The sequence below is a fragment of the Fukomys damarensis genome, unplaced genomic scaffold (genome assembly GCF_012274545.1).
Source record: "Fukomys damarensis isolate Sample0158 unplaced genomic scaffold, DMR_v1.0_HiC HiC_scaffold_39, whole genome shotgun sequence".
Taxonomy (NCBI): domain Eukaryota; kingdom Metazoa; phylum Chordata; class Mammalia; order Rodentia; family Bathyergidae; genus Fukomys; species Fukomys damarensis.
Genome location: NW_022900951.1, coordinates 45,855,386 through 45,866,470, shown reverse-complemented (window position 1 = coordinate 45,866,470; position 11,085 = coordinate 45,855,386). Strand labels below are relative to the sequence as shown.

At 40.8% G+C, this 11,085-nt stretch overlaps 1 protein-coding gene across 3 annotated transcripts in view; it reads right to left on the bottom strand.

Annotated features, from left to right (window-relative positions):
• The window catches only part of Gpr173 (G protein-coupled receptor 173), a 26,641-nt gene that overhangs the window by 14,753 nt on the left and 803 nt on the right, over positions 1–11,085 (bottom strand). The window contains exon 2 of one of the 3 annotated variants that reach the window (XM_033760148.1): positions 10,884–11,017. The exons of 1 other annotated variant lie outside the window; for it this stretch is intronic. The gene's annotated coding sequence lies outside the window, so the exon portion shown is untranslated. The remainder of the gene's footprint in view (positions 1–10,883; positions 11,018–11,085) is intronic. One more of the 3 variants, XM_010629753.2, reaches the window with a different exon arrangement.

The following is an 11,085-nucleotide window of genomic DNA, read 5'->3' as shown; positions in this document are numbered from 1 at the left end:
AAAAAAAAAAAAGTCATTCTCACAAATCTGCTCTAGTACGCGGATACAGTCACATAGCACAGACATGTGCATGAATATAATCACATTACTGGGGCTCACTGCTACATGCAGAGATGCACGCATGCATGGGAAGCAATCCAGACTTAGGCATACACACTCACATAGTCATCAATGTTTAAAAATACAGAGAGACACAAATCTTCAGATGTACACACCCATTTACACCTACACATACACTCACACAGCATCTTACTAGAGTCATATAGATGCAAACCCTTTACACACACACACACACACACACACACACACACATACCTACCTGCATCATCATATATAAACCTGGAAACCAACCTTCTGACATCTACAGACACGACAGAGATTCACACTCACAAATTTGCATACTAACAATCACAAACTTGTTTCCATGGCCGATGACAACACAATGGCATATACATGCACACATATACACAAATAGAAGCATGTTTTCGTATGTAGACACACCAGCAATTCAGGGAACACCTGCACTCACAGACACTACATTACCATAAATATGGATGTGTGTGTGTGCACACGCAGAGGAATGAGCACTGGAAAATATATACATAGAACCCAATGCCCTCCACCCATCCCTAGACACATACTGCCTTTCTCACAACCTGTGCTTTTTAAAACTGGAATTTATTGGTACTTTTTAGGTATACAGTACAGTTGCATTCATCATTGAGATCCTGTACCATTAAGTGACAGATCTTGGTTCTTATTTTTCCGCATTCCCTTGCCCTACGTTTACCCCCTCCACCCTTCCCTATTTGCAAATTTTGTTTCCATTTTCTCCTTTTCTCACATTTTTTCTTTTCCCTTATTTCCTTTCCCCTACCCTTCCCACTTCCTCTACACCTTTAGCCCTTTTCTTACTAATTCACGTTATCAGTTATACAACTGGAATATTATTTACACTTTTAGTTTTTCACACCCAGTGAAACTATTTGGTATTTACACGAGTGTCCTATTTATTTCACTTAAGAGTATGTCCTCAATATGCATCCATTTTCCTATGAATGACTCTAGTTTCTCTTTCTTTATGGCTGGAGTAGTACTCCATTTTATAGAAAAACACATCTTCTTTGTCCAATCTCCAGTTGATGGGCAATTGGGCTGTTTCCAAGCATTAGCTATTGCAAACTGTGCCGCTATAAACATGGGTGTTCATATATAGCTTTGGTATGATTCCTTTAATTCCAGCAGAGGGATAGATGGGTCAAATGGAACATCTAATCCTAGTTGTTTCAGGTAGCTCCATATTGATTTCCACAGTGGTTGCACCAGTCTGCACTCCCATCAACAATGGAGAAGGGTTTCTTTCTCCTCACAACTCCGCCAGCATTTGTTATTGGTTGATTTCTTGATAGCAGCCATTCTTTGTGGGGTGAGGTGGAATCTCAATGCTGCTCTCATCTGCATCTTTCCAATGACCAGTGATGTTGAACATATTTTCATATATTTATTTGCTACTTTTACTTCTTTGTCTGAGAAATGTCTGTTCATTTCAGATGCTCATTTTTGAATCGGATCTTTATATTTGGGGGGCCTGATTTTTTTGAGTTCTTCATATATTCTAGATAGTAGTCCTTTGTCTGAGCAGCAGCTGGTAAAATTTTTTCCCACATTGTAGGTTTTCTCTTAGCTCTGTTGATGGTTTCTCTTGCAGTGCAGAAGCTCTAAGATGAGATCCCAGTTGTTAATTCTGTCTGCTAATTCCTGTTCTATTGAGGATTTGTTCATAAAGTCTTTTCCTATGCCAATATCTTCTAGAGTTTTGGCTAATTTATCTTCCAGCAAGTTTAGTGTTCCTGTTTTAATATTTAGATCTTTAATCTACTTGGATTTTAGTTTAGTGCATGGTGAAAGATAAGGGTCTAGTTTTAATCTTTGGCAGGTTGAGATCCAGTTTTTCCAACACAATTTATAAGGAGACTATCTTTCCTCTACTGAGAATGGTTGGCTCCTTTGTAAAAGATGAGGTAGCTGAGTACATCTGGAGTTGTTTCTGTATCTTCCAATCTATTTCACTGATCCTCAGGTCTTTTTCTTTGCCAGTACCATGCTGTTTTTATCACAGTGGCTTTGTAGTATAGTTTCAAGTTGGGGATTACGATACCCCCTGCCATGTCTCTGTTGCCTAGAATTAATTTTGCTATTATAGGTCTCTTCTGGTTCCTAATTAATTTTTGTATTGTTTTCTGTAGTTCTGTGAAATATACTGTTGGAATTTCAATCAGGATTACATTGAATCTGTATAGCAGTTTTGGTAGTATGGCCATTTTCACTATGTTGATTCTTCCTACCCAGGAGCAGGGGATATCTTTTCATATTCTTATATCCTCTTTGATCTCTTTTTTCAGAATGCTGTAGTTTTCAGTGTAGAGGTCTTTTTGCTTCCTTCATTAGATTAATTCCTAGATACTTCATATTTTGGGATACTATTGTGTAAGGAATTGTTTCCCTAATTTCTCTCTCAGTGAGTCTGTTATTTGTGCACAAGAAAGCTATTGACTTTTGAGTGTTGACCTTGCACCCAACTACTCTGCTGAAAGTGTCAGTTAAGTCTAGAAGTCTTTTGACAGAGGTTTTTGGGTCTTCCATGTAGAGTACCATATCGTCAGCAAGTAATGACAGTTTAACTTCTGCCTTCCCTATCTTTATTGCTTTTATTTCTTTCTCTTGTCTAATTGCTCTGGCTAATGTGTCCAGAACTATATCGAAGAGGAGTGGTGACAGTGGACATCCTTGTTCCTGATGTTAGCATAAAGGTTTTCAGGTTTTGGCCATTTAAAATGATGTTGGCTATTGGTTTTTCATAGATAGCCTTTATCAAGTTGAGATAAAGGCCATCTATTCCAATTTTCTGCAGGGTTTTTATATGAATGGGTGTTGAATTTTGTCCAATGCTTTTTCTGCATCTATTGAGATGATCATATGGTTTTTGTCTTTGACTCTGTTAATATAGTGTATTACATTTATTGATTTACACATGTTGAACCATCCTTGCAAATCTGGAATAAATCCAACTTGGTCAGGGTGTATGATCTTCTTGATAATTTTCTGTATTCTGTTTGCCAGTATCTTATTGAGGATTTTTGCATCTATGTTCATTAGGGAGATTGGTCTATAGATCTCTTTTTTGGTTGGGTCTTTCGCTAGTTTTGGAATCAATGTAACACTTGCTTCCAGGAATGAATTTGGAAGTATTGCTTCCCTTTCAATGTCATTGAAAAGTTTAAAGAGTAGTGGCAATAGTTCTCTAAATGTCTTATACAATTCAGCAGTGAAGCCATCAGGACCTGGGCTTTTCTTTGTTGATAAATTTTAAATTATGCTTTCAATTTCACTGATTGTAATTAGGGTGTTTAGAATTTTTTTACCTTCTTCATTCAACTTTGGTAATTCATAAATATCTAGAAATCTGTCCATTTCTTCTGTGTTTTCAATTTTATTAGAGTACAGGTCACAACCTGTGGTTTTATATGCACTTTAATGTATAACATGCAGGAAAAGCTCATTTTCTCACACATGCAAAAGGACAGAGTTAACGGGGCAAATATGTACATGGAAATCCCCTTTGCACTTGCAGATGGTCATACAGCATTATACACCGGGGAAGATAAGTATAGTAATAATTATGAGAGGGATCATTGTGTGCTAGGTACTGTTCCAATCACTTATCATATATTAACTCATCTGATCCTCAACCTTTGAGATAAGTATTGTTACCTCTACATTACAGATAAGATATTGTAATTTTGCTGAGTTTAGGTGACTTGCCCAGTACCACCTAGGAATAAATGGCAGAACTAGGATTCAAATCCAAAGGCTGTGTCCAGAGAGACCTTGCATAGCCAATCTACTCACATGCAGAAATACATAGCACAAGCATGTGCACATGTGAGCCAGCTCCATTTACTGACACATTTAGGTACAAGTGCCCCTCCCCAAACCCAGTCACATACATGGGCAAACATGGACATGTTCACATTACAGACATTTCAGTTGAGGTATATATGTCCAAGGAAACACATACCCATTCATACACATGCCCACAATCATAAATGCAACCCAGACACACCCACACTACTGAGCACACAAAGCATCCAGATAAATCCACACACATACAGATATGCCCACACTGTCAGACACATTCACCATCTAAATACACCCAAACATACACCATATCCAGAAGTGGCCACATGTACATCCACCCAGGTTTGTTCACACCCTACACTTGCCTATCTATTTTCTCACAGCTGCACCACTTGGATACCCCCTTTCCCTCTCTGTCATACAGTGTCCAGAGAAAGGAACACACATCTTACTTAAAAATATCTATACTCTCACATTCCCCAAGCCAGAAAAAGTAGTGCGTCGGTTCACAAACTTAATGTGTTCCACAATTTTGGAAAAGATGGCCACGTTTGTGTTTGTGCGTGAAAGATGGCTATGGTTGTGCTTGTCACCCATTGTAGAGTTTGCAAACAAAAACAAAATTTTTCCAAATGCTTTTGTGAACCGAATTGTTCTCAAACAAGTGTTCCGTGAATGGAGGTACCACTGTATACACTTACTCTCTAAATGTATATACCATTTAGACACACCTACTTTCATACATATACCTGACACCAATACACCCACACTCTCACACACATCCCATCTAAATAATCCTACCCTCATATACATGTGCCTCAAAGGTACTTACACTCACAGGCACTCCAAATACATACAGCCTCACTTATACAAATTTCCAACTCAATCCACCCCCACTCTCACATACATTCAAATGTATGCCCCCAACTCAGGATCCTCATACCTGTCCCAGGCATCCCTATACAGTAACAAGACACCTCAAATAGCACAAATATACATACACCTTCCAAGACACTACATTTAGACACACATCACTTGGCTATCTACCTACACATCATTCAGAGAACCCATACTCATATGCAAATTTTATCCATATGTATACCCACACTTTCTCATGTTCTCTGTTTCTCTGTCTCTCACTCTGACACAAACACATCAAACATAGCCCCACTCAGATACATGCACCCACTCATACATATATCACTCTCCAGATTTATCACATAGAGACCATTGAGATCTACTTAAGTCCGCACATACCATCTAAATAAATCTATATCCACACACACACTTCCCACCCAGATATATCGAACTGTCATGTAGCCAATCTATGTGCAACACCATACACACCCTACTCCCCAGATATATACATGCTGTCATCCTGTTCATATCGCTTCTCACCCAGGTGTGCCCCAAACTCACACACTCCATCCAGTTACACATACATTCACATACGCCCACATCCACACCTATGTATATACATATTTACACTCTCTGCCTGGATATACAACCAGAGCTCTTACAACACACCATGACACCATTCACATAGACCTATTACATACTCTGCTACTCAAATATACCCATGCTTTCATCTACTTGCCATCCAAACACTCAACTTCAAACCTACTCCATCCCACATATACCCATGCACTGTCATACACAGCCCAAGTATATCCACATACCGTCCAGACGTATCCACATCTTATATAGATGTATCATCCCAATATATGTACTCACACCTTCACTAGACTCACACTCTCCCCAGCCCAGTTAAAACCAAACTTTCCTACTGCATCTAGATACACACACACACACACACACACACACACTTTCCATTAGACATATCCTGTTCACACTGCTACCACACTTACAAACACCTGTCTTTTCTCTTAAACACACACACACACACACACACACACACACACTTCAGATTCTTCCTCTTAATTCACCATCATCCAGATCTGCCTACACTGCACACACAAAATGCCCATAAACTCATACTTTTTCATATACACCCTCCATCATTCACACACCATCCATGGACACACCCAATTACTTATACACATGCACTTTCACCTAGATATGCCCAAATTTTCTCTCCTACAGATATCTAGAATCACCCAATCACATACTTCCATTGCTGAAAACAATATGCTCTAACACAGGTAGATACATACCATTTACCATCTACCATACTTGAATATCCCATACACCAATACACTCATACTTCTCATATACATAATCTACCCAGAAACACCCACAATTTCTCTTTGGTTTTTTTTCCCTTGGGATTGAACTCAGGACCTTGCACTTGGGAGGTAGGTGTGTTGCCACTGAGCTAAATACCTGGCCCCCCACAATGTCTCTTAAACACAAAACAGGATATTCAGCCACACTATCAAACACATATGCTATTCAGATAACCTCATACTCTCTTGCAAGACCTAAATATATCCATACCACATCCCCTCATCTATCTATCTATCTATCTATCTATCTATCTATCTATCTATATCCTATATATCTATCTCTATCTCTATATATGTTTTCATACATATTCCTGCCCAATCAAAGCAAACTGTCATTCAAACCACCCTCCACCCAAACAGATCAATTTACATACACCCATATTCACCCCTCCTCTCTCAAATAAAACTAATATCTCAATGCACATCCTACCCAGAAACATCCATGCTCTCTCTTACACACACACAACTCACATTCTCCCTTAATCTCTCCCCAAGATATATCTCTCTCTCCCTCCCTCTCCCTCTCTCTCTCTACCTCTCTTTCCTAAGATGGATGGAGAATATATATATATTCATTTATTTGTACACATTTACATCTAAATTCGATGGCATAATTTGGGTGCTTTCTATGAACACTATTATCCAGTCCTAAGCACTATACAACACCATTCTTCCCTGAGGCTTTGATGGTGAGGGGAAGGGAAAGGGAGATCCTTGTGTGTCAAGGAATCCTTTTCCAAACAGATTATAGGCCCTCTTCCTCTAGTAGGATATCAACCATGATTGATCCATACTTCTTGGGTATGAATGATGACAGGAATTATCCTGAGAGCCCCCACAAAAGTCTAGAACATGGTCAAGGTCAGAAAGGCCCCAGAAGAGGTGTCATAGACTGTTCAGGTGTCATAGCTTGCCAATATGTAGGATGTCTACACATTGTTACAAACAGATGTAGTCTATCAGAATACCACTGACTCTCAGACATGCATATAAATACATGCTTAGGTGCATACAGAGTCACAAAAGTTTATAAGAACCTTTTCTTTTGAGTGATAAGGCTCATCTGCACAGGATCAAGACTAAGTCTGTCTCATACACCATCAGACAGGTGCATGCACAAATACCTTCACTCACCCATAGAATGCACATAGCAATGCACATGTACACTGTACTCGGTCACACATATATACATCTACTTACTCTTAAACACAGGCATAGGTGCATGACATACATTCACATGGCATGATGCTCATGGATGACATGCATTTACTCACGAATGGATATGTATACACACATACTTTCACATGTCCACAGACAGGCAGACTCTGAATCACACCTAAGGGGATGATGAAGAAGCATGGACACAGAAAGGCAAGCTCCCAAATATTTGCACACCTTCCCAGACATAACCATACAAGTATATCTGCATACACACGTAACACACTTGCGTAGGTGTGCTTACAAACAGCCAGACATACACCTTCTGGTAAATGAGATGATGTATACACATACAGACATTCTAGCACATAGACTTGTATGCAAAGCTGAGCAAGTTCATCTATGAGTATATTCACGTGACACAGGTGTATACTTTATTCATTCTCAAATGCTCATAAGTAGATATGGAAACACAAATATACTCGCAAAACACACACTATCACACTGATATGCATGCCATGTGCATTCACACACATTCACACATCCATCATGAGAAACCACACAAATGAAAGAAGAATCACATATTCCACATATTCCACAGACACCTGTTCATCTGCACAAGACTGATCCACACTCATCAGACACATGCAAAGACCTCCTTATATACATGTACACACACACTCATTCTTATTAGCTGAGAGTAACACGTGCATACAGTGTTCTGTAATCTATGACCCAGAATAAAGATAAATACAAACACAAGTGAAAATAATTAGAACTATACAAACAGATATAGTCACACACCTGTACATTCACACACACAATTAGATGTGTATAATACATAGGCATATGTGTCTATATGCACATAGTTAGATGTTCATATATATTAGCATATATAACCACATATGCATGCACAATCATTCTCAGGCATATTCAAACACATATTCACACTCGCACTCAGAAGTCCAAACAAAACACATGATGAGATACATGCACCTAAGTATTATGAAATGTAGTTACTCATGCATACCATAATTAGATATGCACTCACCCATAATGGTGTGTACACAGTTAAACATATAAACACACGTACCTACTTGTGAGTGTGTATGTGCGTTTATAACATATAGTAGCTCATACTGTCAGCTTCCTCTAAGCACAAAATTAGTTCTCTTTATACTAGTGTGTCACCTATACTCACATGTCCCTAATTGGATATAGACGCAGTGTGCACTTCAAACATGCACACACAGACATGTAAAATAATTTGAAATCCTACAAAATCCACACAGACATTCATACACAGGCTTACTCACATAAATACATGACAAGTACACCCAGACCACACAGCATAAAGCATATGCACATATATACACCCTCTTCTACATAAATGAGCATGCATTTATATATCTTTATATAAATGCATTTAGATGCATACACATTGATAAGCACAGGTGGGCATACATGTACATATACAATCAAATAGAAATAGGCAGTCATTTAGTTGGACATGAATACCTCAGCATTTTGAAACCCACACTCTCATATACATATAAACAGACATATATACTCAAAGGCAAATTGGTACGACACACATATACAACCAGACATTCAACAGGCCTATAGGCTGAGAAAAACCCACTCACACTTGGGTCAGAATCAAACATGCCCATTTGCTCACCCAGACAGACATGCAAAGTCATGCCTACACCCCTGTACACTCACCAGCCTACCCAGACAGCCACACACAACTTCACATGGCCTCCTCACACACAGAGACTCATATATACTCACATGCCCATGAGCACACATACACACACAGTCTGTACACACAGCCACACATTGTCAATCACACAAATACACTCACACTCAGTCCCAGATGTCCCAGACGCTCCAGACCACAGACTATGTATGCTCTTTGCTTTCCACACCAAATGCCTGTTCAAAAAAGTCTATGGTTCAAGGCCCTAGCCCTCCCTGTTCTCACAGAAAGGGTCTCTGGGGCTCAGTCTTTCCCCACCTTCTGCTTTTCCCTTGGCTCCTGACCCCTCACTCAGTGTTCCACATCTCCACATCCAGAAACCAGCCATCAAGCTCCACTCTTATCCCACCCCAGACTCCAGGTGAGCAACTCCCTGGGATCCATCTCCCACAGGTCTGGCTGCTGCATGGGCCACACCCCAGCTCTACCTGAAGCCCTGTGATCTCAGAAGCTTCAGCTTGTCTCTAGGCCCTGCCAACCACTGAGCACAGGCCAAATTCTTGCCATGTCTACCCTCAACAGGGAGACACATACATTATCAGGGCCAGGAATGTAGCAGGCTGCAAGTCAGGCCTCTGGTGGCTCACAAGGGCTCAAGCCTGGGTGTGTGCGTGTGCGTGTGTGTGTGTGTGTGTGTGTGTGTGTACAGAGGCAAGTGCAGAGAAAGAAGCCTGGAGTGGAGAAGGGATGGGAGACTGCCTAGCCCACAAATGAGAAGTAACAACATAGAGCTGCTTCTGCCTTCCTCCACTTTCCCATCCCCCCATTTGCCCACCTGCTGCCTTTCCCAGATCTCTGTTGAGGCCCTGGAGAGCCCCTCCCCCAAATGATCAACAGCAATATTAATCACAAACAATTTATAACAATATCGTGAGCTTTACTGACATTGTTTCAGTGCCGCCCCTTTGGACATCCTTTATTTACATGCACCAACTCATTTAATCTCCCCACACATGAAGGAAGGGTGACCAGTCTCTTTGAAAGATGGGAAAATTGAGGTTTAATAAGCGGCATGCTTCCATTAGAGTTGCAGAGCTAGTAGTTGAGGAATTTGTCCCTATAGAATCCTTCCTCTCTATACCAGGTTCTTCTGCCTTTCTAGATTTAGGGGACATCTGTATACCATGCACAAAGCCATAAGATCTGTAGGTCCCAGACACAACACGGGCATCTGAAACAGGGCCATCCATGGGAAGGAAGCTGGGCGCCACACTTTGTGGACAACCATGTTGTGCCTGTCCACTCTCAGATCCAGGTTGCCACTTGATTTGTTCCTTACCCCATCAGAGCCATCAGGCGGGGTTTGAAGTGTCCCCTACCCCCACCTCACCTTCCTTCAGCCCTACAGTGACTTCCTCAGCTGAAAAACACAGCATATCATCCATTGTGAGGGAGCAAAAGTCTGTGCTAACTGTGGGGAGAAAGAGGAGAAGGAAGGAAGGAAAGGAAGAAAGGGAGTGGGGGGTGGTCTGAGCTAGAGGCAGCTTCCCTATCATATCTACCCATCTGCTTGCTACCCAGGTGTGTACACACACACTGCAAGGCCAAGGAACCTGGAGGAGAGTGAGGGAGGGAGGGAGGGAGGAAGAGAGAGAGAGAGAGAGAGAGAGAGAGAGAGAGAGAGAGAGAGAGAAAAGAGACAGAAACAGAGAAAGACAAAGAGACATACAGAGAGATAGACAAGAGACAGACAAAGACAGACAGAAAAGCAGAGACAGAGACATCCCTCCACAGCTAGCACACAAGAATATTAACACAGCTTCATGCCCAAACATGACAACAATGATAAAAATACAGACCCTGTGCAGGTAAACAGGTGGTGGTTCCCTTGCTCACGGGACACTTGGGATTGGGGAAGATGAGTGAACATAAGAAGTCTCCAGGCTTGGGTGTTCAAGTAGCTCCTGTGATGGAGCAGAAAGAGAAAGAGAAACTAACAGAATGAGAGAAAGAAAGGGAGGGAAGGAGAGAGAGAGAGAGAGAGAGAGAGAGAGAGAGAGA